Source organism: Leucopleurus acutus (genome assembly GCF_964270905.1).
Source record: "Leucopleurus acutus genome assembly, chromosome: 1".
NCBI lineage: Eukaryota > Metazoa > Chordata > Mammalia > Artiodactyla > Delphinidae > Leucopleurus > Leucopleurus acutus.
This window is the reverse complement of record NC_139142.1, coordinates 193566078-193591855: the sequence shown is the minus strand read 5'-3', so window position 1 is coordinate 193591855 and position 25778 is coordinate 193566078.

Here is a 25778-nt window from a genome sequence, read left to right as displayed (position 1 = left end):
TTTTGGTAAATATTTATATAGTGTTTTACTTATTTCTCTATGAACTAAATCATATGATATAGATATGTATTATGCAGAGTGAAATAATCAAAAAAATCCAAAAAACAAAAAAACTGCAATAGATTCATTCGGTTGTAATTTGAACTCCATTCGTCTTTCCTGAAAACGTGTCAGTGCTTGTTTTTCTTCTTCTCTCTTCTTTTTTTTTGTAATTATTTGTTTATTGGTTTTATTTCCTAATACAACTCACAATTATTTAGGAGTGATTGTGGAAAATGGGAGGGTTAAGCCTAATACGTATGTAGGCTTAGTGATCTTCTCTCTTCTAAACCTATACTGTCATTATAGTCCCTGGAGTGTCTCAGCCTAGTTAAATTGCTGGATAGAGAGAGAATGTTTTTTTTTTTTCTGTCTCGATGCTAGTGATCCATAGGGCCAGTATAAATTAAAGTTTTTATATTTAGACTAAAATATATTTCTATTTTAATTGATGAACAATATTAATGATTATAAATTATCATTAGTCTACTCAAGCCCCCTCTTCCCTCTTCCCTCTCCCTTTATTCCCCTTATTCTTTTTTTTTTTTTTTTTTTTTTTTTTTTAACATCTTTATTGGAGTATAATTGCTTTACAATCCCCTTATTCTTATAGATGACCTTGCTTTCAGTTTTATGGGGAAAAAAGATATAGATGCCATCAGTGGGGATTTTCTCCCTCCACTCCCTCCACCCTCCAAGACCTCTCTACAACTTTCTCCTCTCCTTCACTTTAGTGTTTTCACTTTTGTGGGTCTATATACCCATCATTCCAGCCAATCCTTGAGTCACATCAATTAGCACTTGACACTCTCCATCCTCTCCTTCCTCTGATCTCTTCCTCGAAGGCAGAATAGTAAATTCCTTGTTCAAAGAGCCCTGATTCCACCTACTAAAATATATCCAAATGAGCTTTGATAGTGAGAAGACTAAATGAGGGGCCAGCGATAGCCCTGTGAACCTTAGCATCTTGAGGGATTCCAAGTATTTCAGAACCAGTCTCATCAGCATTACTGATCTTATTCTTGTCTCTCATGACAACAAAACCAACTGCTACCCCAAGAATACCGACCTGGGCAGCAGCAACTCTTTCCTTTTGTTCACCCCCAGTCTTAACCACACTGTGTCCTGTTCTCAGTTCTGTGCCTGGTGAACGTCCTTTCAGTCCTAACTGAAGCTTGCTTTTCACCTTCTATATCCCCAGTGCACTTATTTCTACTTGATTGCTGACCTGGTCCTACTTCTGGTCTGCACTGCTCTTCTGTCCTGTTCTCTCATCATTACAACTGCATCTCTTTCTCCAGGGTTCCCCTTCTTGTTCTTTGTATGCTACAGCTTATTTATTTCCTTTGCTCAAAATAACTAAGGTTTTCATGCAATTTCTGCTAGTCTTCCAGGGTTAAAAGGACAAAGGAACAAAATATCCAGGAGGTGTGGGCGAGAGGAGATGGGAAGGACAAAGAGAATACAGAGACAACTCAGAACAAGGTCCAAGAAGTTTGTCCTTAGGGTAGAGGTGATTCATTTAGTCTTCTGGTTCCTCAGTGAAATTGAGGAGATTGGCAAACTAGAAAAATAGAATGGATTCCCCTCTGAAATAGCTTTCTTAAACTTTAATAATATATGCATGATTCAAAATGATACAAGTTAGCAAAAAACAAAAAAGGCTCAGAAAATTTAGCTTTAAAAACTTAATTAACTAAATTTGAAATGCACAAAATTATATTTTATAGTGAAACCCAAGAGAGGTTTAATTAATTGTATTTTAATCAGTTTTGACCACTATGCCTTGTTCAAACAGGATGTTATAATAAGATGGTCATGGAAATTAATACTTTGACCAGAGTTGCTTGTCCCTCTAAAGAAAGGGTGATGAAACTGATTCTTCTTCCCTCAGGATGATTTTGATACACAGGACAGAAACTACAGAGAGAATGTATCATCCAATCCAATCAGTGCAGACTCCAGGAAATGAATGAAAACATGAAAGATCTGTAGCAAAGAGTGTCAAGGACCATCCATGACTCAATAGAAATTAGGTGTAGGTAATCAGGGATTTCATGGAATTATTTATTTCCCTTTGTATTCACTCTGCCGATAAAAGTGGTCTAGATTGTTATCAGAATTGCTGATGTTCAGTAATCATTTTCTAGAATAATAACTTTTCCTACAAGGCACATTCTAACAGACACTTATAATAGAAACTTTTCTTCCTATATATATTGCTTTTTAATTGATTCTGGGAACATATTCTAATTGATTAAAAAATAATGTGTTACTTTTAGTTATTTTGAAAATGACAGCTTATAATAATTGAATATCATCAGGTATATAATTATTCCGGCAGAAACTAAAGTAATATATGACCTGAGAATTGTCCTTAGAACTGAATATTTCTTTAGTTTGTTATTCTGTTGAAAAGACTAATTAAAAAAAAGAACTTTAGATCATGTCCAAGCTACACAAGGATCTTAACTATATTGTCTTTTCCAGTCTAGATTTTCATTTCCTTTTTATGTGGAATCATGGGGGTAATAAGAGAACTGAGATAGGGATGAAGGTTTACGTGAGAGGCTGGAGGCTGCCAACCAAAGTGTCCCACTGAGGACCAGAATCCTTGGAACTTACATGGTGGACAGATGTCACAATGTTGATTGCTCACTGGTTTGCTAAAACCAAACCCAAATCTGCTCTGCCAACCTTGGGCATTTCACTATCAGTACTGTCCATCAGCTGCTTCACTTGACCAGTATTAACAAGAAATGCCATTTCAATTCTATGTATTAGAAATGCAATTTAAATAAATTAATTTTGTTCATAATTATTACATCTGACAAAAGATTTGATGAAAAAGATCAAGTTAACATTATCTTAAGATATTCCAGGTACTCTTCATAAGACGTAAAGCTTCCCCCAAATCCTTAAGATGTATATTAATTTACATCCTTATTTTACAGTTGTGGAATTGAAAACTCAGGATAATGCCTGAGTCTAAATCTAGATTTATTTAACTTCCAAAATCTGTATTCTTTCATTTATCCTAAACTTTTCCCGAAAGAGAGAAGGTTGAAGCTGTTGACTGAAGAATGTTTGGAGATTATCAAATGCATTTCAACCCTGTATCCAATTCCCATCACTATTACCAAGATTTAAACAACCCCAGAAATAGTGTGTAACATGTCAAAACTCCAAATGCATTATCTTCAAACTGGGGATCTGAATAACAAAATTCTTCTATAAAATATTTAACCGTATTCAACTTGCTAATATGAGTAGTAATTCCACTGAGAGCAGAACTGTTGTCTTGGGTGATGGATGAATTGCTATGAATTTAGGCTCATGGGTACATGTGGGAAGGTCAAATGGTACTCAAGCTTGGAAGGCCCTCTACCCTAAAGCAACTTCCACACTTACCTCTGTAGTCCCCTTTTGATTAAACAAATACTTTTTTAAAATAAAAGCATAATTGTATCTGGACAGAAAGGTATGGTTAGTAATAAGGTATTGTCAGCCATCAACACTTCATCTCAAATTAAATTGGCAGGATAACAAACCCTCCACTTACCAGGCCTCTCCCAGGAGGTGGAAGCCAGACTTGTTAGTTTTGAGGGAAGAGGTAAAAAAAAAATTCTGCATTGCAAGAAAATTCCTGTGTGAACAGAGACTCCATAAACCCCATTTACCATGCCCTGCAAGTCTGAATTTTATAGTAAAATAATATTACAGACAGGCAAGCTTCAATTCGTTTTATCATTTTGCCTAGAACCGACTTTGCATAAAAAGAACTTACACGGTGCATAAGTTTGCATAAAAGAAGGTCAATTAATACAGATTTCTGAAATTTAAAATATGGAAAAATAGACAAAAACTCCTACCCAAATCCTTGGACAATATCCCTTCTTAGTGCACCCGTACCGGCCAACGGTGTCATGCTGTGCTCCAACGCCACACGTCCTCTAGTGTCTCCCTCTGGAAATACAGCTGCTAGTCCTGTGCTTATGTAAGTATTTTCTCTTGGAAGAAGAGAATTTCCAGAGCAGTCCGTGTTTAAAAATTCTCAGTTTATCCTGTATAGCCAACTCATACCGATATGTTTCTCAGCCAACTCATGCTTATGTGTTTCTCATGCAAATCCATTATTTTGCTTTATTTATTTACCACCTATTCTCAAAATGGCTTAAAAGGATGCATAAACTGTGACAAGACTGGATACATTAAACTGTGTTGAATAAGAAAAGAAAAACAAGTTTGAGGCAAAATGATAAAGATATTAGATTAAAATACATAAAATAACAACTGACCATCCATTCATTGATGGGCTGTGTAGATAGCTGTACATATTTATATTAATCAGGATAGACTGTGTTTTACTATGGTAAAAACAACGTCAAAAAATCTCAGGAGCTTGTAACCACTATGCTGTAATTTCTCTTTCAGGTTACAGGTCCACTGCAGGTGACCTGGAGGCCTGCTCCCCACCCCACCCCCACTTTAGTTTCTTTGCCACTGAGCAGTCACTGTCTGTCATGCTGCCGGTCACTGTGCAAAGGGAAAAAGAGCTTTGAAGGATCTTGCACTAGCAATTAAATGCTTTGGTCATGTTGCTTTGACTCACTCTCATGGGCCAGAACTAGTCTCATGACTCCATGCACGAGAGACCTGGAGAGTCTAGACTTCCCTGTAGAAGGAGATGAGCTGGATGTTGGTGTGCAGCTGAAAGTAGTCAGGGCGAAAAAGGAAATCAGGACAGATCTGATCCATCGTGTCTATGAGATAAAAACAAACACAACAGCTCAGGAAAATTACAACTATTTTTGACTCTAGGGTCAGATAGGAATTTCTCCAGGATTCCTCATCAAAAGCACAATGGAGAACATGTTACATCAACTTTACAGTGCATTTGAGGCCTTTTCTTTTAAAGGCTTATGACATCACAACCATCCGCAGTTTGTTTAAAGAAACTCCGGAGGGGTCAAATTATTGTGGCTTAGGAATCGCCCTCTCTGCCAAGCTCTTGTTTCAGGGATGTATTAAAGCATTCCACCTCGAAGACTGTGTTTAATCGATTGATGGGCAGTGAGCACTGGATTGGCTTCTCTAGGAAGCTTCTGGAAAAGAGCTATTCTTTGCTGCCGGGGACAGCAAACCCACCTTCCTTAACCACTCTTAAGCATGGGTCGGTTAATATCCCAATATGGAAACCAAGGATCCAGCAAGGCTCTTGCTTGGCCAGAGTCCAGACTACTGTTCTGAGATGAGCTGAGGGAGAACCCAATATCTGGACCAACAACCTCCTCAGACAGTTCTGAATTTTCCCTATGGTGCAGATGGATGGTTAATTAATAGATCTCCCAAAGTTCTGTTTCATTATCAGGGGCAAAATAGTTTGAGCCTGAAATTTGTAAGGCTAGTGGAACCAGACCTTCACCTCAGCCCCATTAAAATAAACTGCCCTCAGAATGCCCAGGTTTGAGCAACTCTACTTCTAGAAGAATTCTAATTCTAGAAGAATCTTTTAAGATAAACCAAATGAATAAGACATCCTTCAATCCTGAAATTCTATAATAAAACAATGCTATAGACATGCACACTTAAAATTTTTAAAAAATAATTTTGCCTAGGAATTGTATTTATAAATAAAATCTAGAGAAGTGTCTTTGAAAATAATAAACAGTATTAACAGTAATTAAATGCTTGCTATAGGCCAAGCAGTGTGGTAAGTAAGCACTTCAGTGCATTATCCTATTTAATTTTCACGACAATCCTATAAGGCAAAATCTGTTATGACTCCTTACCTGCAGTTGGGGTACAGTGAGGTCATAGAATTTGTCCAAGGTCAAAGATGCCATCTAGGAGTAGAACCTGGAGATTAGACCAGGCCATCTAAATCTAGAACGTACTCCTTTCGCAACTATACGTTCACCTCTCATGAATAATATCTTTATTTTTAGAAAAAAAATAACTATGGCTCCTATGTCTACAAGCAATTTATGAGCAGGATTGGTAACCTGTTGGGTTTTAGATTATAAAAGCAGCAACTGCACGTATAGGAAAATTTATCTCTCAGCTCTTGGTGCATGAAGCATCTCCAAAATTGGCAGGTGACTGATCACTAGAAAATGAGTTTTAAAAAAGGAGGGCGCAGTACAGTACAAACATGTCTCCCTTTGCAGGAGACTTCGAATTTTCAATGGCTAGTGGAGGGCCATTCCTACCTGCCTCTTGTTGAGCTAATACTGATATAGTCTAGTTCTCTGTGAGCATCGAAACCCAGGGATCTATATTGTGCTCCTATGGTTTAGTCCCAAACCAACTTCCATCATGGCATTAAAGGCTATAAAGAAAGCCAACTGAATGTCGTGGACTTTTGGACCCAGAGCCTGATGGTTTAAACAGCTTTACATTGCAATTATTGATTCGTATAGTGATTATGCATTACATTTATCCACATCTCTTTTCTGGTAATCTTTTTTCCACATTCTATTTCTATTTTTCCACCTAAGATTATTTTTCTTCTGCATGAATAAATCTATTTTTACTTCTAATGCAACTTACTAATGACAAATTCTTTCAGCTCTTCTTTGTCTAAAATGTCTTTATTTCACTTTCAATTTTGAAGGGTACTTTTGCTGAGTATAAAATTCTAGGCTGATAGTTATTTTCTTTCAGTAAGTTAAAGACATTCCATTAGCTCTTGTTTCTCTCATTTCTTTTGAGAAGTCAACTAAGTACTGTTGTTGCTCTTTGAAGATAATACATCTTTTTTTAAAAATCAGCTTTAAGTGTATTATTTAATGAGATTTTTCAAATGTACACAGTCATGACCACCACTTCAAAAAGTTCTCTCATGATCCTTAGCAATTAACCCCCTCTCTCCAACCTTGGCCCCTGTCAACCACTGATCTAATTGATGTCACTCTTGTTTTGCCTTTTCTAGCTTTTCATATAAATGGAATCATAAAGTACATATGATTTTATGGCTGACTTCTCCCACTGAGCCTAATACTCTAAGATCCATCCATGTTTATGCATGTTTCAATAGTTTATTTTTATTGCCAAGTAGTATTTCATTATATGGATTTACCACAGTTTAGTTAGCGCTATTCACTAATTGATAGACATTTAATTATTTCTGGTGTTAGGCTATTATGAATAAAGCTTCTCTGAATGTTCATCTACAAATGTTTGTGTGGACATATAGTTTTACTTAGCTTTGGTCGTATGGTAAGTGTATGCTTAACTTTTTGATTAACCATCCTCTAAAAGGGCTGTAACAATTTGCATTGTTACTAGCTACATATGAGAGTTTCAATTGTTCCACATACTTACCAGCATGTACTGTTGTCATTTGTTTTAATTTTAACAATTTTTAATTCTGGTTTTAATTTGCATTTTCCTAATGATTAACGATACTGAATAATTTTTATGTGCTTACATGACATGTGTATATCTGTTTTTGAAAAATGTCTGTTCATATATTTTGCCTCTTCCTTTGTAAAGTTTGGTTGTTTGTTTTATTATTTGAATTGTAAGAGTTCTTTATATATTATAGTTATAGAATTTTTTTCTGGATTCTTTTAAGATTTTCTCTTTTCTTTAGCTTTTGACAGTTTGACCTGATGTTATTTAGGTATGATTTTCTTTTGCGTGTGTGTTTGTCCTATTTCAGCTTCTCTGAGCTCCTTTAATCTGTGGGTTGGTGTTTCTTTAAAATCAGTTTTGGAAAATGGCCATTTTCTCTCAGAATATTTATTCTTTTCTATTTTCTATCTACTCTCTTTCTGGGACTCCAGTTTTACAGTTTAAACGTGTCCCACATATTTTGAATGTTCTTTATCAGTGCTCCATTTTGGTTGTTTTCAATTGACCTGTCTTCCTGTTCACAAATTCTGTTTTCTGCTGTGTCCAGGTTGCTTTGTTTTTCTGAACTGCTTTATCTATTCAACTCTTTTTTTTTTTTTTTAATGAATCAGATATTCTGGTGAAATTCTCCATTCTCTCCTATATACCTACAAATTCTCTTGAACTTACTAATCATAGACTTTTAAAACTAAACTTTTAAATTTTAGAATAGTTTCAGATTTACAAAATAGTTGAAAAGATAGTAGAGAGTTCCTGTATACTCCACACTTAGTTTCCCCTGTTAACATCCTACATTACTATGATACTTTGATTGACAGTTCCTACCTGGCCTGTCCTTTTTTCACTGCCCTGTTATCACGATTTCCACCCATCTCTGATTCCACTCTTACCAAGATAGTGGCCCCTCATGGGTTCCTTAGAATACATTATGAATGCCTCTGCTGAAATTCTACCTCTCCCATATATTAACATGAAAATGGACAAAACCCAATAAGCAATTATTACCAACTCAATACTCATTTTACTAAACAACAAAATAAAGATTCCCAGTTCAACATAACCTGCTGCTAAAACTAAAATATAACTGGAAAGAACACAAAATTCCTGCTTGATTCCACCCATGAATTCTCTTACCTGACACTTCTGTTATCATAATTATTACCCACGTAAGTCAAAGATCCATCTAAGTACTTAGTTTCTTAGATCCTGGAGGAGGGAGATTAGTTTGAAAACCTTCTATTAAAAATCTGCAAAAATTAGCCATTGTTCAGAAAATAGAAGAGGAGAGCAAAGGTATAAATACATTGTGGAAAAATATATATGTACACGTATATAATTTCAACCATGATTTTCAAATGTTGTTACCATGATCCTTACCACTTAGACTCCAATATTGTATTTATTTATTTATTTTGGCTGTGTTGGGTCTTCATTGCTGCATGTGGGCTCTCTCTAGTTGTGGCGAGCAGGGGCTACTCTTCATTGTAGTGTGCGGGCTTCTCATTGCGGTGGCTTCTCTTGTTGCGGAGCATGGGCGCTAGGCACGCAGGCTTCTAGACTCCAATATTTTATATGATACATAACAAAGCAAAGTGAGACACGACAAAACACAGTACATGTAAAATACCACAACTGATAAAAAGTGTCACCACTCCAATTCAGAGGATTACAAAAAACTTGTTTAAAAATGAATATAGTTGGAGCAATAAAAATTTGGACCTAGGATAAGCGTCAAGGGAAAAAAAATGAAATCATTTTATTTAGAAAAGAAAAAGATGACGTTAAATATAAATGAGTTTATATATCAGATTAATATATCAACAATAATCTCCTGTTCATTTTAGTGTAAACTGCCTCAAATCCTCTGTGGACTGAAGCAGGGTATAAAGGGTATAAAGATACTAAAGTTAAAGAAGAGGTAAAGTTTCAACTGTGTCGTCTATAGTAGTACTTCTGAAATCTTTTCCATTTTTCTCCTCTTCTCGATAGTTGCAGTGTTACTAAATGCTTACTGACATTTTCTCCTTGGATTATCAAAGCTAAATTCACCATCACCTTCCACCCACCAATCCACCCACTTGTTCATTTCCCAGTCTCTGTCAGTGTCACCATCATTTCCTGCATAACTAAAACTTATTTTTTTCAGTCACCATTGACTCATTCTTCTTATCTTCTGATTTTAGTCACCATGAAATCCTATATAATTGTTTGCAAAGTCTCTCTGGGTTCCATTCATTTTCTCCTGTTTTCATAACCTCATCATCTTGTCCTTGTGTAGCTCAAATACTCTCTGTGCACTTGGGTCCCTGTGCTATGTCAATTTAGAGGAACAGCGGTCTGACTAAAAAGTAAAATTGATGACGATTCAAGTCTTTGTGTCTCAAGAAATACACAGTGAAATAGTTAAGAGTGAGGGTCTGAAGCCAGAATGTCTGGGTTAAAAACTGTCTCTGTCAATTCCTAGCAGTTATTTCATCTGCCTCAGTTACTTCATCTGTAAAATGGGAATAATAATGGCACACACATCATAAGATTATTGTGAGAGTAAAAGGACTTAACACAGGGAAGTCATGTAAAGCATTTACAATAATGTCTGAAACATGGTACGTTATTATTATTATTGATTATTGATTTTGTTGTTACTGAAAATCCTTACTAGTCTCTGTCACCATCAAAGAAGATAGCAGTATTTTCCCTAAATTATCCTTTACTTCCACTCTCAACTTTCTACCCACATCCTCTCTCAGAAACCAGCCCACCCTGCTCTTAATATCTCTGGTCATTTTTTTTTCAACTTGCTGGATACTTTAATTGTCTTATTCCAAAATGTAAAATCTTCTAGCTCATCTCTGATCCTTTTAGATTTTTCAAACTTTCTACCAGAGAAAGGATGGTGAAAGCAGTTTACCAGGTGCAGCCACTGCAGAGAACTTAAAATCAATAACCAAACTGATGAAAAGTCAGTTTGATTTTTATTTCTGCTGTGTGCTGGCAGCTCTTAAAATATCGGTGATAGAGGACTTCCTCCTCCCTTTTATCAATCTACTTGCTGTGGTTGCTATTGAGTTTTAATAACATATACATACATAAATATAAAAAGGAATATACACACATAATACATATTTGTATATATATGTATGTATGCACAAGCTTTATATTATTGTGCTTTTATTACATATCCATTAGTCAACATTGGATTCTACTTACAAATTAATTCTGACAACTCTGTTACACAACTGACCCCCAGCACACGTGGACTAAAATACATGTGGTTTTTTTGAGAATAGGTTCATGAGAGTTCGGAGTCATTCCACCTGCTTTTGGCACAAGTTTTGTCTCCAGCTCCTGTGGTATTGCATATTCCTGCATTTAAATCATAGACTCAAAATAAACAATGACAGGGCTTCCCTGATGGCACAGTGGTTAAGAATCCACTTGCCAATGCAGGGGATACGGGTTCGAGCCCTGGTCCGGGAAGATCCCACATGCCGCAGAGCAACTAAGCCCATGTGCCACAACTACTGAGCCTACGCTCTAGAGCCTGCGAGCCACAACTGCTGAGCCCACATGCCACAACTACTGAGTCCACGCACCTAGAGCCTGTGCTCCGCAACGAGAGAAGCCACTGCAATGAGAAGCCCGCACACTGCAACGAAGAGTAGCCCCTACTCACCGCAACTAGAGAAAGCCCGTGCACAGCAACAAAGACCCAAAAATAAATAAATAAATAAAATAAATAAATAAATGAATAAACAATGACAGCACAGTGACTGTTAAGATAAAGAAACTGGACTCGAGTTAGTTCAATTCTGGCATTCTATGTGACCGTAGAACCGTTTGAAAGAAGGCATATAAATTGCAGACTTCATGACACTTCTAAATACTTCAGCACGTATTTCCCAGAGCAAAGTCATTCTCTAATATAATGACAATACTGTTAGTATTCTAAAAAATTGAGTCACATTGATTTGATAATATTATCTGGTATAAAGTCCTTACTCAAATTGATCCAATTTTCCCAATAATATAATTTATAGCTATTTTTTCAATCCACGATCTAATCAAGGATCAGGCATTGCATTTAGTTGTCATTTTTCTTTAGTCTCTTTTGATCTAGGACAGTTACCCTGGTTTTAAATTTCAAATCTAGATACCAGTGCAGCTATAGATAAGATTATTTTTTAGGTTTATCTAAAACTTAAATTTCTCTGATTTGTAAGAGCAGTAAAATGATTTATGTTTGAATCTATTATGTTCCAATAAAAAATTAATTATTGCTTTTTAAATCTGCAAAGTATCTCTTAATGGCTAATACTATGTCTTACTTTATTCCATAACATAAGTTGGACAAATTACACTCATTATAAACATTTATAGCTTACAAACTGTTACTCAAATTAGAAATGCTGTAATTCGTAAGGCTCATTTCACCCATCACTAAGATGCATAAATATAATGTCTTTTAATCACCAGCATATTCCCTCCTTCTGTCCATATTTGACATTCATTTTATTACTTTTTCTAATTATACCACCTAATTATACCACCTCTCTCCTCATCATTTTCAGTATCTGTTACTTCCCCCCTCCCTTTGTGCCCTCTATTCTTTATTCCCCCCTTCCGTACTATTTTCCATAGCAGCAGTCCCTGTTAAGGCATTTTTGTGGTGTGGAATAAATATACAAATATTGAGTTAAAAGAACTGAGATTAATTCTTGGTTCTGGTAAATATTGGGTGACTTTTTTAAGGTTAATCTCATTTAGCTTAAGTGTAAAAAGAAATTATGTAATGGGATAAAAGCAACCTAAGAAAGTGAACACTCTCTGAGGCACAGAGAAGTCGAGCATCTTGCCCAAGTTCACGCAGCCAGTAAGTGGTGAAAGTGGTGTGTAAACCCGAGTGACTGAATCCAGAGTCCCTGCTCCTATGTGCTCTATTTTATTGCCTCTCCAAGGTCAGATACCAAAGGGCATTTGAATTTGTGCCACTAACTTGTGTCTCTCAGGACTCCCACTCAGCCTATTTCTCTCCCTTTTGGTAGAGAGCTTTCCAGTAGCTTTCCTTAGATCCTCTCTCTGATGCCTTCTTGGGTCCTTGCACTTCCTGTCTGTTTCCCGGGACCCGCCTCCCATCGGCTGCAGCTTACGTTGTGGCCATTTAGTTCTATTCAGTCCACCTTCTACTGGGGGCCAGGGGAAGGGAGGTTTCTCTCCTCACAGACTGAAGATGGTGGAGGACAATTAGTCCCTCGTGCAGAAATATCCCTCTGCCTTGCCATGATGAACTTGTTTTCCCTTTAACCACTTATTTAGTATCTTACACCGTATTATATTCACACATACACTCATAATTCTGTTTAAATAATTAGAGGTGGCAAGACTTGAAGTACAAGTAACTAGTGGGTCCAGCAAGTTCTGCCATTACCTAGTGGGGCATCTCACTTAAACTTGCCAAGACCTTAGACTTGCCAAGTCCATGGTAAAATCCATGCATGTGGAACGGTGTGTCATAATTTATTTTTTTCTTGCTGTTCACAATTACATGGAGGATGGGTTGTAAACATCAGTGCTTGTACTGGTAGACCTAAAACTTAAACCAATTCTGGCAGATTTTTTGTATGGCCATGATTAGGATAACATTGTCATGTTGATTTTGTTATTCCGTTTTTCATATCAGCAGTGTTTTTAAAAATGAGGTATAGGGGCTTCCCTGGTGGCACAGTGGTTGGGAGTCCTCCTGCCGATGCAGGAGACGCGGGTTCGTGCCCCGGTCTGGGAAGATCCCACATGCCACGGAGTGGCTGGGCCCGTGAGCCATGGCCGCTGGACCTGCGCATCCGGAGCCTGTGCTCCGCAACGGGAGAGGCCACAACAGTGAGAGGCCTGCGTACCACAAAAAAATAAATTATGAAAAATTTTTAAAAAAGAAAATAGTAGCTATTCTTATTTTTTGTGACAAAGAGTTTTATGTGAATTGAAGCAATTTTCTCTGAGGCTCTGCTGAGTTATTAGTGTTCCTGGGATCCTAAAATTCATTTATCTCACTGAGATCTGAGAAATGTCCATGAATATCAAAAATAATCCTGAATATATGCATATTATCCCTTTGATATGTTTTGCTGTGTTTTGTTATGCTGGCTTTGCAGAGGGAATGGTATACAACTGTATGGTATATTATCATGATTTTATTTAAATATAATCACATCATTTCTCATATAATTACATGAGACCAATAGCAGCAGCAGTGCTGCGTTAGTCCTGATTTAGGGGAGTGAATATATTTTTCATAATTTTGTAAGAAATAGGCATCACAGGTGTGCATTACCTACATGTTGAGGCTTCCATTTTGGTCTCTATAGAGTCATTACAAATGTGACTAACTTGGACAATTTGAAAAGCAAAAAGAATTAACCTTAAACCAAGGTCAATTGCATTTTGTCAGTACTGTTGTCATTTGAGGCCAGATAATTCTTTGTTGGGAGGACAGTCTTGTGGTTTGTAGGATGTTTATCAGATGCTAGTAGCATCCTCTTGCTTGTGACAACCAGACATGTCCCCAGACATTGCCGGATGTCCCCTGGGGGAGTGGTGGTAATGGTGGCATAAAATCACCCTTGCTGGGAATCACAGTCCTAAACTCACACTATATTTAACTTACCCGAAGCAGGTCATTAAAGAATTGAAAAAACACTTCCCAGTAGGAAAAAAGGTAAAAAGAAGAAAGAGGCTTGGAATGACCCATTCCTATTGATTTTGCATTCAGGACATTCCTTTGGTCAAGATATTTTCCCAAAAGTGGGAAGAATCCACCCACCATTCTCACAGAAGCACTTACAGCGCCTTTCTGCTTGACAGATCATTCCAGACTTCACAGACAGCTCCTGACAGCTGCAATTTATTTCAGAATCCAGTACACCAATTTCCTCCTCACATCTCGAGCTATTGTTCGCATCTCAGTATCACATAGCAGCATCCAGCCCCCACCACTTCACGGAGACGATCGTCTTCCAGACACTCTACAGTTAAGGACTCAGGATTATACAATCAAAGCGTCCAGTTTAAGACTTTGCAAAGCTCCACAGGTTCATTTAAATAGTGACTCATCGCATTATCTTTTTCAGAAGCAAAACCCAGTTTCCATTCCCCCATTTATTGCTTCCCTACACAGCGTGCTTGAGGTTTCAAATCTTTGGAGGCTGATTTTAAAAAAACTCAACACATTTTTCTAACTAAGTTATAGCCTGAAGTTCAGGGGGCCATGAAGATACCGGGGACTTATACCAGCTCCGTGATCTTTGAGGGTGAACATATTGACTTATTTTGTTTTCCAAACAAATCTTGCATTTCCTCTTTTTATTATGCCCAGTAACCCTATGCACTATGCATCAAATTGCCCCCCCATTGGAAGAAAGTCCCTGTTAATCTAGTGAGTGACTAAAACAAAATTTTTCATGTTATAAGTACACGATAGACTTGACCTCACAAGATACTGGTTGGGATATTGGGATGCATTGGTCTATTTCTCTTCTGTGACTCTTCCTGTCCCAGCCTTTGATGTCTGTTCTCGAACCAAAACCAAGAGGTTGGTGAGGTTTGGGGTTTATTTGCTGTGAAGGGGTAAAGTGTTGACAAGGGCTGTTCTCATATTCAAGAGTGTGACGACTGTTTCTGGCTCTGCTGGGGAGCAGAGAAACTCAGGCAAGCAGGAGTTTTGAGGCAGTTTCCATGACTCCCTGCCTGTCCCATGGGAGAAAGATGAGGTCAGTCTCTCTGACAACCTGACTGCCTCTGAAAGGGCCAAGATGCAATGTCTGAGCTACACACTCTCACCTTTCCAGGTCTTGCCCAAAGGTCCCTTTTTCAGGCAGCTTCCCATGTTCCACCATTTAAAGTAATCAAACACGGTGCTCGGCCCCTTCTGTGGGCATCTCTCTTAGGGTTCTTACCCTTTTACAACTGTGTTGTGGTTACTTAGACCTCGTATTAGACTGAGATTCTTGAGAACAGGCTCTGTGTGTGTGTCTGGCTTCAGGCATCCCACTCAGAGCCACAGCCTTTGTTCTCCCTGAACAAAGCATAGAGGAGACCTATGCCTGACCACTCAGCACGGCTTTCACTTCAGAGCATCCATCAAGTTTAAATCCTCCCAACTCCAGCACTAAACTGACACAATGTGGTCCAGCACTTTGGCTTTTCTTTGTAAACAATACATCAGTAAACGTTATTCAAGCTGCAGTAGAAATTACACTTATCAGCCCAGGAAATTTGAATCTACCAATAGATTTCTCCCTTCCTTTGATCCTTCGTTCGTTCGTTCCTTCCTTCCTTCCTTGCTTCCTCCTATCGTTAAATATTTTAATGTCTACTGTGTACCAGGTACTCTTCCAGGCACTAGGATTCAGTGGTGCAAGTTGTATTCCTCATTAATCTTACAGCCTAGTGTAAATCTCAGACTTATCTTGAATCTCAAAAGTGATTTGACCACCTTCCTCCTGACAAATGGGGAGCAGAGCCAGTTATCAAAATCCCTTGGAGTGTCCAGTGCACTGGGGTTCCTTTGACACTGCACTCAAACCTTCTGCTGGGCCATATCCCTTGTTCCTCATGAAATCTGGAGCTGGGGACAAGGGAACAGCTTCTCACAGAAAGTTGGAGCCACCTGGAAGAGCTTGCTTTGTTTTACAATGCAATTTCTTGCATTTCCTCTTTTCATTAGCCCAATAACCCTTAGAACTACGTGTCAAATGACCACCCCTATTGGGATAAAGTCCTCGTTGACCTGATGAGTGACTAAAACACAGAATATTTTCAGATCATAAGGAAACAATAGACTTGATCCCACAAGATACCGGCTCATTTGTCTCTGATATATCCCTTTACCGTTATTATGAAAAGCATTCCCTTTAAGAAAAATGTCTAGGGAAGTTATATCCAATATATTAATGAGGCCCTGTAGATCCCTGCAGGATGAGTGACATTGTTTTGAAAAAACAGTATTTCCTAATATAAATTTCTAGTCTATCAATAGAAATGTAAATTGTTGCATATGTAATGTCTCATGTTAGGACTTTGCACCAGGAGTGAAATTATTTCTATTTTTGTGAGTTGCAGAAACAGTAGACATTTAAAAACTGGCATCTTGGAAACCTGTGGAAGAGAAACTTGGCAAAATAAAGGCAGAATGATTACATGTCATTAGAACGAAAGAAAATGAGTTCTGTAAAGGCACATTTGATTTTCTGTTTGAGAAACAAATTCTCCCACATAAGAGGATATTTTTTGAGATATTCAGAAATGTGTTTCAATGGGACACATTTTTCCTTTCTGGTGACAACATGTGCCTTATAATAATGTTATATGATAAGGCTCTGGTGAAGAAATTGGTTTTCTGTGCCCCATTTGAACTATTTGATCAGGCATTTGTAAGGAACCAGGATTATAAATCAAGGTGATAAACTCAATAACGTCACTCATTATATTTTCTTTATGTTTTTTCATGCTATTATCCCTACTTCCTTTGTGGAGAAATTATTTACTTTCTGTTTGTATATGTTTCTTTTTGGGTTTGGTCCCAGCAGAGCATTTCTCAGTTCACCACATTAGGAGAAACTCACTCCAATGAACCAAATGAAGTCACTTTTCAAATCTGCTGGTTTTGTTGTGCTATCAAATCAGAGCATTTAACCCTTCAGTTTCCACAAACTTTATCTGTTGGATGGTAGGGGCAACCCGGGCCCCAAGCATCCCTTTCCTCGGCATCAGTGTGATACCAGGTGAGAAGAGACATCAGGCCACATCCTCAATTGGGGAGACTAAATTAGATGTTTTACAAAATTGGAGTCAACAAGACAATAATTTATTCCTAATTTGTCCCTAATTTAAATAATTGGTATGCTGGGTTTTGTCCCCAGTACCAAGTAAATGAAGTCAGTAATATCTCTCATGCTGGAGTATTTACAAGTGAGAAACACCCCTTCCAGATAATGCCATGCCCGGCAGGCCAGGTCACTCAGCATTCTCAAAGGCACATTGCTAATTCTCCTTTCCTCTTACACCAGAAGTTCTTTGTAGATTATCGGCCTCATTTTCTCCTCTAGACAAGCTTGTGGCACCAAAGGGTAGGGCTCTGTGTGCGTGTTTCCTTGCGCCACGCAAGCTGCACTCCTGCATGAAATCAAATAGCACGTTCCTTCGGGGATCCAGCCTTTGATCATTGAGTCTTGTCCACAACGACGAGAAGACCTCATGTGGGTGCAGCCTCCATGGATACGAGCGGTGAGAGCCCTGCAGTGAGGCAGTGAGGCACCCGGGAACAGGAAGGGTGCGGGAGCCGGACGGCCCTGCATCCAGTGCTGAGTCACCCTCCTGCTGTTCCAGGTCCTCAGTCAGATCGCTTAGCTTCTTCAACTCATCTTCCTCAACTGTAAGAAAAAGAAGGTGTAATACCTTTTGGGTGACTGCGAAAACTAGGAAAATAATCTATAACATTCCTATTGTTTTTTCACCCTCATCTCATGACGCTCCATCACTGGCCTCTAGTAACACAGCCTCCTTCAGCTGGACCGTCAGCTTCTTTCCCTCAGAGTCTTCGTACCTGCTGTTCCCTCCTCCAGGGACACCCTTCCTTTCAATCTTTAGAACCTTGGTGGCTTGTTATTCTTCAGGCTTCTGCAGCGAGAACTTCCCTGCAGGTCTGTGTCTGGCCCCCTCAACTTGCCTTCCTCACCCCCACCCATCCAGGTTAGTTATCCCCTCCAGCATCCTGTTTACTCCCTTCGTCGCATTTGCCATATACGCAATGATGTTATTGCTGGTTTACTTGTTTATTCTTGTTACTATTCCACTGGACGGCCAGCCGCCAACCGTGTCTGCTTTGTTGACCCGTGACTACTCTGCGTGAGGCACGGAGTTTAGTACACATAGATGCTTCATAAGTATTACTGCGCGAGTGAAGGAGTTACGACCACCCCGCAAATTAAAATCAACAGGCACATTTATCCCCATTTTAAGGGGAAGAAACAAAGGTTTAGATAGTTGAAGGGACTTGTCCAATTTGACTGTTATATGAAAGGGATCTAGGGCTGGAGTCCGAGGCTGCCTGCCTCAAGGTTTCCTGCACTTTCCTTCCCACCAGCCACTCCCGGTGGGGCAGAGAGATGGCACCCAATCCACAGGGGCCACATTACCCTGTACAGTTTGAAAAAGCATGGTGGTGCAATTTTATATTTGGAAAATGGAAGAATATTGTTTTCTTTATGTGCCTTGCAGAATGTAAAGCGCTACCCTGTCTTGGCTGGTGGACATAGGTGAACACCATCGTTTACAAAAACCACAATGCACTACTGTTGAGTGTGTCTCAGCCACATATCCAGTGCTCACAGAGGAACTTGGAAGTCACCCTTGACTCCTTCCCGTCCTTTGTCAGTCGCCACGTCCTGTCCATTTACCTCCTAAATAGGTCTCCGCGCCCACTGTTATTAGTCTGCTGTAGGTGACCATCGTGCTTTGCTGAATTTTTCCCTTCTCACCCATGCAGGTTCTGCCTGAACTATGTCTATGTTTGTCAGACAGTCAGGACCACCTTCAGTTCCCCAGACAAGCCACTTTCTCTGTTGACTCCGCGCTTCCGAAAGCCGCTCTGTGAATACGAGTGGCCATGTATCCAAAGTATAGGAAAGGGCAGGATGTACATTTGCCAACACGGAGTATTATCATTCTGTATCAAATGTGCTGATTCGCTGGCCACACTGGGGCACTGCCTATGGCCCAATACTGAAAGTACTGTGTCTCTCCAACCATCTGAAGGATCATTAAAAGAACGAAATTCCAATCCATCGCAAGCTAATACCTTTATAAAAGAGAAGAAATCATGAATTACTAGAAAGGAGAATATTAAAAATAAAAGGCATATACAACATCCAAACAATTTTTTTGTTATTAGATTCTATAGAGATAAACTTGCTTTAAAGCTTCTAAATGCTTACATTCAACTTCTGCTCTTGCCTCATAGGGAGCTGTACCCAGAATGGCACTGTATGAGCAAGCAGCCGACTACAGGTAAGGTCAGACCAGCACAGGTCAACAAGAGGAGATGTAGCAAGCCTTGTGTGCTCAGCCCTACTTGACTGAAAGAAGTACTATGCATGGAACCACAGTCATGGGATCTGCCCGAGGGTAGCTGATAAGGAAGCAAGTTCACCATGGAACAGTTAAGGAGCCTGTAATTTGACCATTCAGCTGTTGCTTTGGTATTTACGTCATGTTTTAATTTTGCTACTTACTTATACTTCTCTTTAGCACAGTGGGATGGATCTGAAATCAAACCATTAGGTTGGTCCATTGGAGAGATGCCCTAGGTTTCTGGATAGAAACCAGAACTGCTACATTGCATCACTCTTCAAATATCACTCAAGCTCTCAGGCCACTAGCATCCCTGACAGAAAGTGTTCCGAAGAAAAAAATACATGCATGCGATATGCCTTAGTTGCAGGCTACAGATAGCAGTGATTCTCTGACCAAAGTGAATTTCTTTGGTCAGACGTTGTATTAGGTCCTGACTACATTCCCAGGAGAGCTGAGATGATCAACAGTTGCTAAGCTGAGGTTTGGCCAGTAAAACCGTAAGCTGGAATGGGGGTGAAGTGGGGTGAAGAGTACTTGTTAGAAAGAGAGCAGAAAGCACATTTAGGGGTAAACAAAAAGGCAGCTGGGAAGATGAAGAAGATGTATAGACGGTCAGGAGATGAACGGCCAATAACTCTTCCTTGAATAAGCCTGTGTTACTCAAGGCTATGTGCATTATACAGTATGAGGAACCAAAAAATAAGAAAAGCCAAAGGCAAGCTCATAGGGGTCATTAATCATTGATAGAGAAGAAAGGCAAGACCTATTTGAAGGCTTGGAATAATGAGCCTGGGGATTTTTATCACAAAAGCCTGGGTAGATTGTAAATATGAGGCAGAATAAGTGCCTGAGAGTCACCGAGATCTGTTGATCCAAGGAACATGGACTGGGGACCCGGGAAGAGAAACACAGCTTGTTTCTATGCCAAGTTCAGAATGACTTGAATTAATGCAGAAGATCAGAGTTCTGAGGTTTCAACAAACCATAATTATGGATTTTTTCCAGTGATTTTTTCCTACAGCGGGACAGTAGCCTTAAAACTGCATAACCTGCAGTAAAAAATACTGAAACAGCTTGGTGAGTGGAAAAGCCACTAGCTTTGGTTTTAGGAGACACAGTTGTAGGCTCAAGTCCTGCAGTAACTGCCTGCATGACCTCCAGCAAGTCAGCAAACCTCTTCTTATGTCAATCTCGTGACCTGAAATAGGGGGAGCCAAGTAGCCCCTGCAGTGCGGCTCACCAAGTTGTTGTAAGAATGAAATGGGATCATATCTGAGAGATGAGAAAGGATAGAATGAGACGTGCAAAATCTGAGAAATGCAATGATGCCCCTAACTGGAGCTTAACTTGGTCTTGATTCATTAGAGATGAAGGAGCAAATCAATTTAAAGCATTTATTTATATCTTAACTGATTCCAGATCATTTCTAAGGTAACTGGGAGGGCTCTATTGGTTCAGTTCCTGTTAATGACTTACGGGATAGAATTTTCCTTCTCACAGGGGGAAATTGAAGGACCAAAAACTAAAATATGGCAGATTTTCATTGTTATTGTTGTTTTTGCTGTTGAGGCCGTTTTATTATCCTTATCCTCCTCCTCATCAGCTATTTCTTAATGGAAGTGGTTAAATCAAGCAACCAGCCTGGACGTGAATTCTTTCTCTATCATTTTTTTTTAACATCTTTATTGGAGTATAATTGCTTTACAGTGGTGTGTTAGTTTCTGCTTTATAACAAAGTGAATCAGTTATACATATACATATGTTCCCATATCTCTTTCCTCTTGCGTCTTTCTCCCTCCCACCCTCCCTATCCCACCCCTCTAGGTGGTCACAAAGCACCGAGCTGATCTCCCTGTGCTATGCGGCCGCTTCCCACTAGCTATCTGTTTTACGGTTGGTGGTGTATATATGTCCATGCCACTCTCTCACTTCCTCCCAGCTTCCCCTTCCCCCTCCCCATATCCTCAAGTCCATTCTCTATTAGGTCTGTGTCTTTATTCCTGTCTTACCCCTAGGTTCTTCAGGACTTTTTTTTTTCTTTAGATTCCATATATATGTGTTAGCATACAGTATTTGTTTTTCTCTTTCTGACTTACTTCACTCTGTATGACAGACTCTAGGTCCATCCACCTCACTACAAATAACTCAATTTCGTTTCTTTTTATGACTGAGTAATATTCCATTGTATATATGTGCCACATCTTCTTTATCCATTCATCTGTTGATGGACACTTAGGTTGCTTCCATGTCCTGGCTATTGTAAATAGAGCTGCAATGAACATTTTGGTACTTGACTCTTTTTGAATTATAGTTTTCTCAGGGTATATGCCCAGCAGTGGGATCATTAGAGAAATGCAAATCAAAACTACAATGAGGTATCATCTCACACCGGTCAGAATGGCCATCATCAAAAAATCTACAAACAATAAATGCTGGAGAGGGTGTGGAGAAAAGGGAACCCTCTTGCACTGTTGGTGGCAATGTAAATTGATACAGCCACTATGGAGAACAGTATGGAGGTTCCTTAAAAAACTAAAAATAGAACTGCCATACGATCCAGCAATCCCTCTATCATTTATTGCGTGGTGTTCTGAAATCAGTCCCTTGTGGCTCAGGGCAGAAAACTGATCCATTCCCCGGATGTCTCTACTGCTTCGGGTGTACCTGGAGCTTCTGATGGGGGAGAGAGAGAGGGTTGGCATTGGACTATGGGGTCTGGAACTCCAGTTTTATTCCTTGCAGAACTCTTCCAACCGAGGGACGCTCAGGGGAGCAGTTAAGTCCAGACTCTTGGGGTCCATGCGCCTGGGTCCAGCCTGCTGGCTAGTAGCCAGTCTCATTTCTCCAAGGCCTGCCTTATATGTAAATATCCACAGCCGGCTACACAGGAGCAGCTGCTAACCTCAAAGTGCCCTAATTATCGGAGCCCTATTTCCATTGATATAATTTCCCTTGTCCCTATCACTTCATTAACGGCATACAAATTAGCAGAGTTTATTACACGGCAAATCCTGTCATGGTGTCCAGTGCATTTTAGCACTGAGGATCTCCCATGATAGCGCTATCCACTTTCTAGAAAGAGGGAATAGCCTCTAGGGAGGGTTTCTCATTTCGCAAAGAAACATTTGATCTGATTTAAAATGGATTGATATTGCTTTTCAATATTTAAAAGAAGGTGGTGGGGGGAGGTAAAATGTAAGTATCTGAATTCCAAGCAGTTTCTGGTAAAAAGGCTAAAGTCTAAACTTTAATGTAAATCTCTACATTATTATAGAAGGAGATCAGCTTAATTGATACTTAAAGGTATCAGTTGAACTCAGTCTCTGGACTCTGAAGATACATTGCCAAGAAGAGCTAAAGCCTGTTGACATTCCATCCATGAAGCCCCTCAGCTTCATGTGCTGCAGGGGAGGTGTGAGGGTCCTTAAGATGTGAGAGGAAATTGAAACAAAATATATTGCACACAACAGTTCCTCTGTTCCTAAAAGGCATGGATAGCTAGTCATCCACTTAAATTTTTGAAAAAGCAGAGGTAATACCTATAGCTCATTGTTTTTGTTTTAAGGTCAGTATTTCCATCGTTTAATTGCTTTTACTGTCAGATATGAAACTCAATACGAGACTAAATGCTGAGCTGGTAAGTATATAATAACAGATAATTTCAGAAATCTGACTGTTGGAAGAGATTTGCATACAGCACATAAACATTAAAGTGTAGTAATTCAATGAAAAGTACCAAAGAGATGCAGGATGTTATGATTAAAGATAAATTGAGTTGGAATATTAATAGTAAAGAGAATATAGAAAACAAACTTCAGGAAATAATTTAGTACCATAGGTTGATAACTTTGAGAGACAGCATTATACTCTGCCCCTTCCAAACTGTGTGACCCTGTGTAGCATATGTTACTTAAGCTCTTTGTGCCTCAGTAAAATGGTGATAATCATAGTACACATTTCACAGTGTTGCTGTGAGGATCAAATGAGGTAACATATTGTTTTCAGCAGTGCCTGCCCCGAGTAAGCACCCAGTGGAAGCATAACATTACCACTGCTGCTGCTACTATTACTACCACTCTTACTACTTTTATTACTAATAATCCTTTTACTAGTTTTCGTATGTCCTCCCCCCACCCAATTATACATATATTCCAAACTCCTAGGTCTTCACTTAGAGAATTGTTATTGAGAATCTCTGAAGATGAAATTTCCAGTTATAGGGCCATGCTTTTAATAGTGGACTGTTCACAAAAGATGTGAAACTTGGGAAAAGTTGGAAGCACCGCTGATATTCTTCACTCCTCCTGTGGATTAGCTTTTGAAGAAGTATTTAAAATTAAGGGGTAACAAAATTCAATCCCCACTTGGAGTGAGAGTGGGAGCAATACACAATGGCCAAAAAAAATGGTGGGCAGCAGCCACATGATATTTTTGTTGTTGTTTCATTGTTTTTTTTAAGAAGACGTTGGGGGTAGGAGTTTATTAATTTTATTTATTTATTTTTGCTGTGTTGGGTCTTCGTTTCTGTGCGAGGGCTTTCTCTAGTTGCGGCGAGCGGGGTCCACTCTTCATCTTGGTGCGCGGGCCTCTCACTATCGCGGCGTCTCTTGTTGCGGAGCACAGGCTCCAGACGCGCAGGCTCAGTAGTTGTGGCTCACGGGCCTAGTTGCTCCGCGCCATGTGGGATCCATCCAGGCCAGGGCTCGAACCCGTGTCCCCTGCATTAGCAGGCAGATTCTCAACCACTGCACCACCAGGGAAGCCCCCCACATGATTTTTAACGGGCCGCAAAGTTTGCCCCGACCTATCTTAGAAGGAAGAGCTTTCCTAAGCAAATTTTTACCCAGTTTCTTGTTACTGCTATTTGAAAGAATCCGTTTCTTCAATTTCCTTCATATTCTTCTTTCCTCATATATTGGATTTAAGAGCCTTAACTAAAAATGTGTTTAGCTCAAAAGTTATTACATATGGCCAACATCACAGCATCTTTCCTGAGCTAAGTGCACAAGCAGGGCTGATCATTTAATTTGGAGAGCTTATCAGATCGACTTAGAGTGAATGGAAAGTAACTATTGCCCAGTGTTCCAACATTTATTTCTTTTACTACTTTTATATTTTCTCGTGAGAAGCAGGCCCATGAGGAAGATTACAGACAATTTAAAGGATTCTAGTATACATTTCATGGACAATTAATAAGATGAAAACGGCATAATCATGGATAAATTTATAATCGAATAAACTGAATTGTCCGGCTCATAATTTACACACATTAAGCTCTTTGATTTCAGAACATGTATATACATAAAGATCCTCAAAGTTAATTGCCAACTTACCACTCTTGGTGATGGTAGAAACATACTATACCATCTTTTGGAGGGGAGGGCCGCACTGCGCAGCATGCGGGATCTTAGTTCCACAACCAGGCATCGAACCCATGCCCCCTACGTGGAAGCGTGGAGTCCTAACCCCTCGACCGCCTGCGAAGTCCACTATCTTTAAAAATGCCTCTTACACCTCCCAGTATGGAAACAGCCAAATTCATCCCCGCACCCATGGGGGCAGGTAACGGCCAACAGAGCAACTTGGGTGTAGCCTCAAGCTTGAGCAGCTTCACAGTTTGGCCATTCTTCTGGTGCCTAGCTGTGACAAGGGAAGCAAGAGAAACCTCACTGTGCCGTTTCATTTAAATTGCAATCCATTAATCCCCCACACTAGCCCAGTCTAAGAATGAGGGGTGAACACCTGATCTCCCTCTTCACTCTTCAAAATTCAGGACATTTGTAAAAGGATGAAACATGTGAGTCTAGAAACTAAAATCATGAATGTGAATAGTGATTTAGTAGCCCAGGCTTTTGCTCCCCATTTACACCATTGTGTCCTATATTATCAATGATAACGTATAAGTGAACAGAAGTTCTGAATTACAATGGCTCAATAGAAACTATTGTCCCAACAACTTACTGCATTTGACCAAATCTCATCTTGAAATTGGAAGATTTTATGATATTGACATTAAACTTTTTCTCATTTATCAATTAATATTTGTAAGTCCTCATGTCCCAGATTCTGGGCTGAGCTCTGTGGAGATAAATTTAATCAGATATAATCCTTGGTCTCTAGTAATGAGTAGTTGGTAACTGACACAGCCATATAAAACACATCAGAATACAGTTTTTCATGCAAAGACAGAATAAAGTCCGCCTTTATGATTATATGATTCCAGGCATTGTGTATAACAAATCAGTAGGATTTGATCA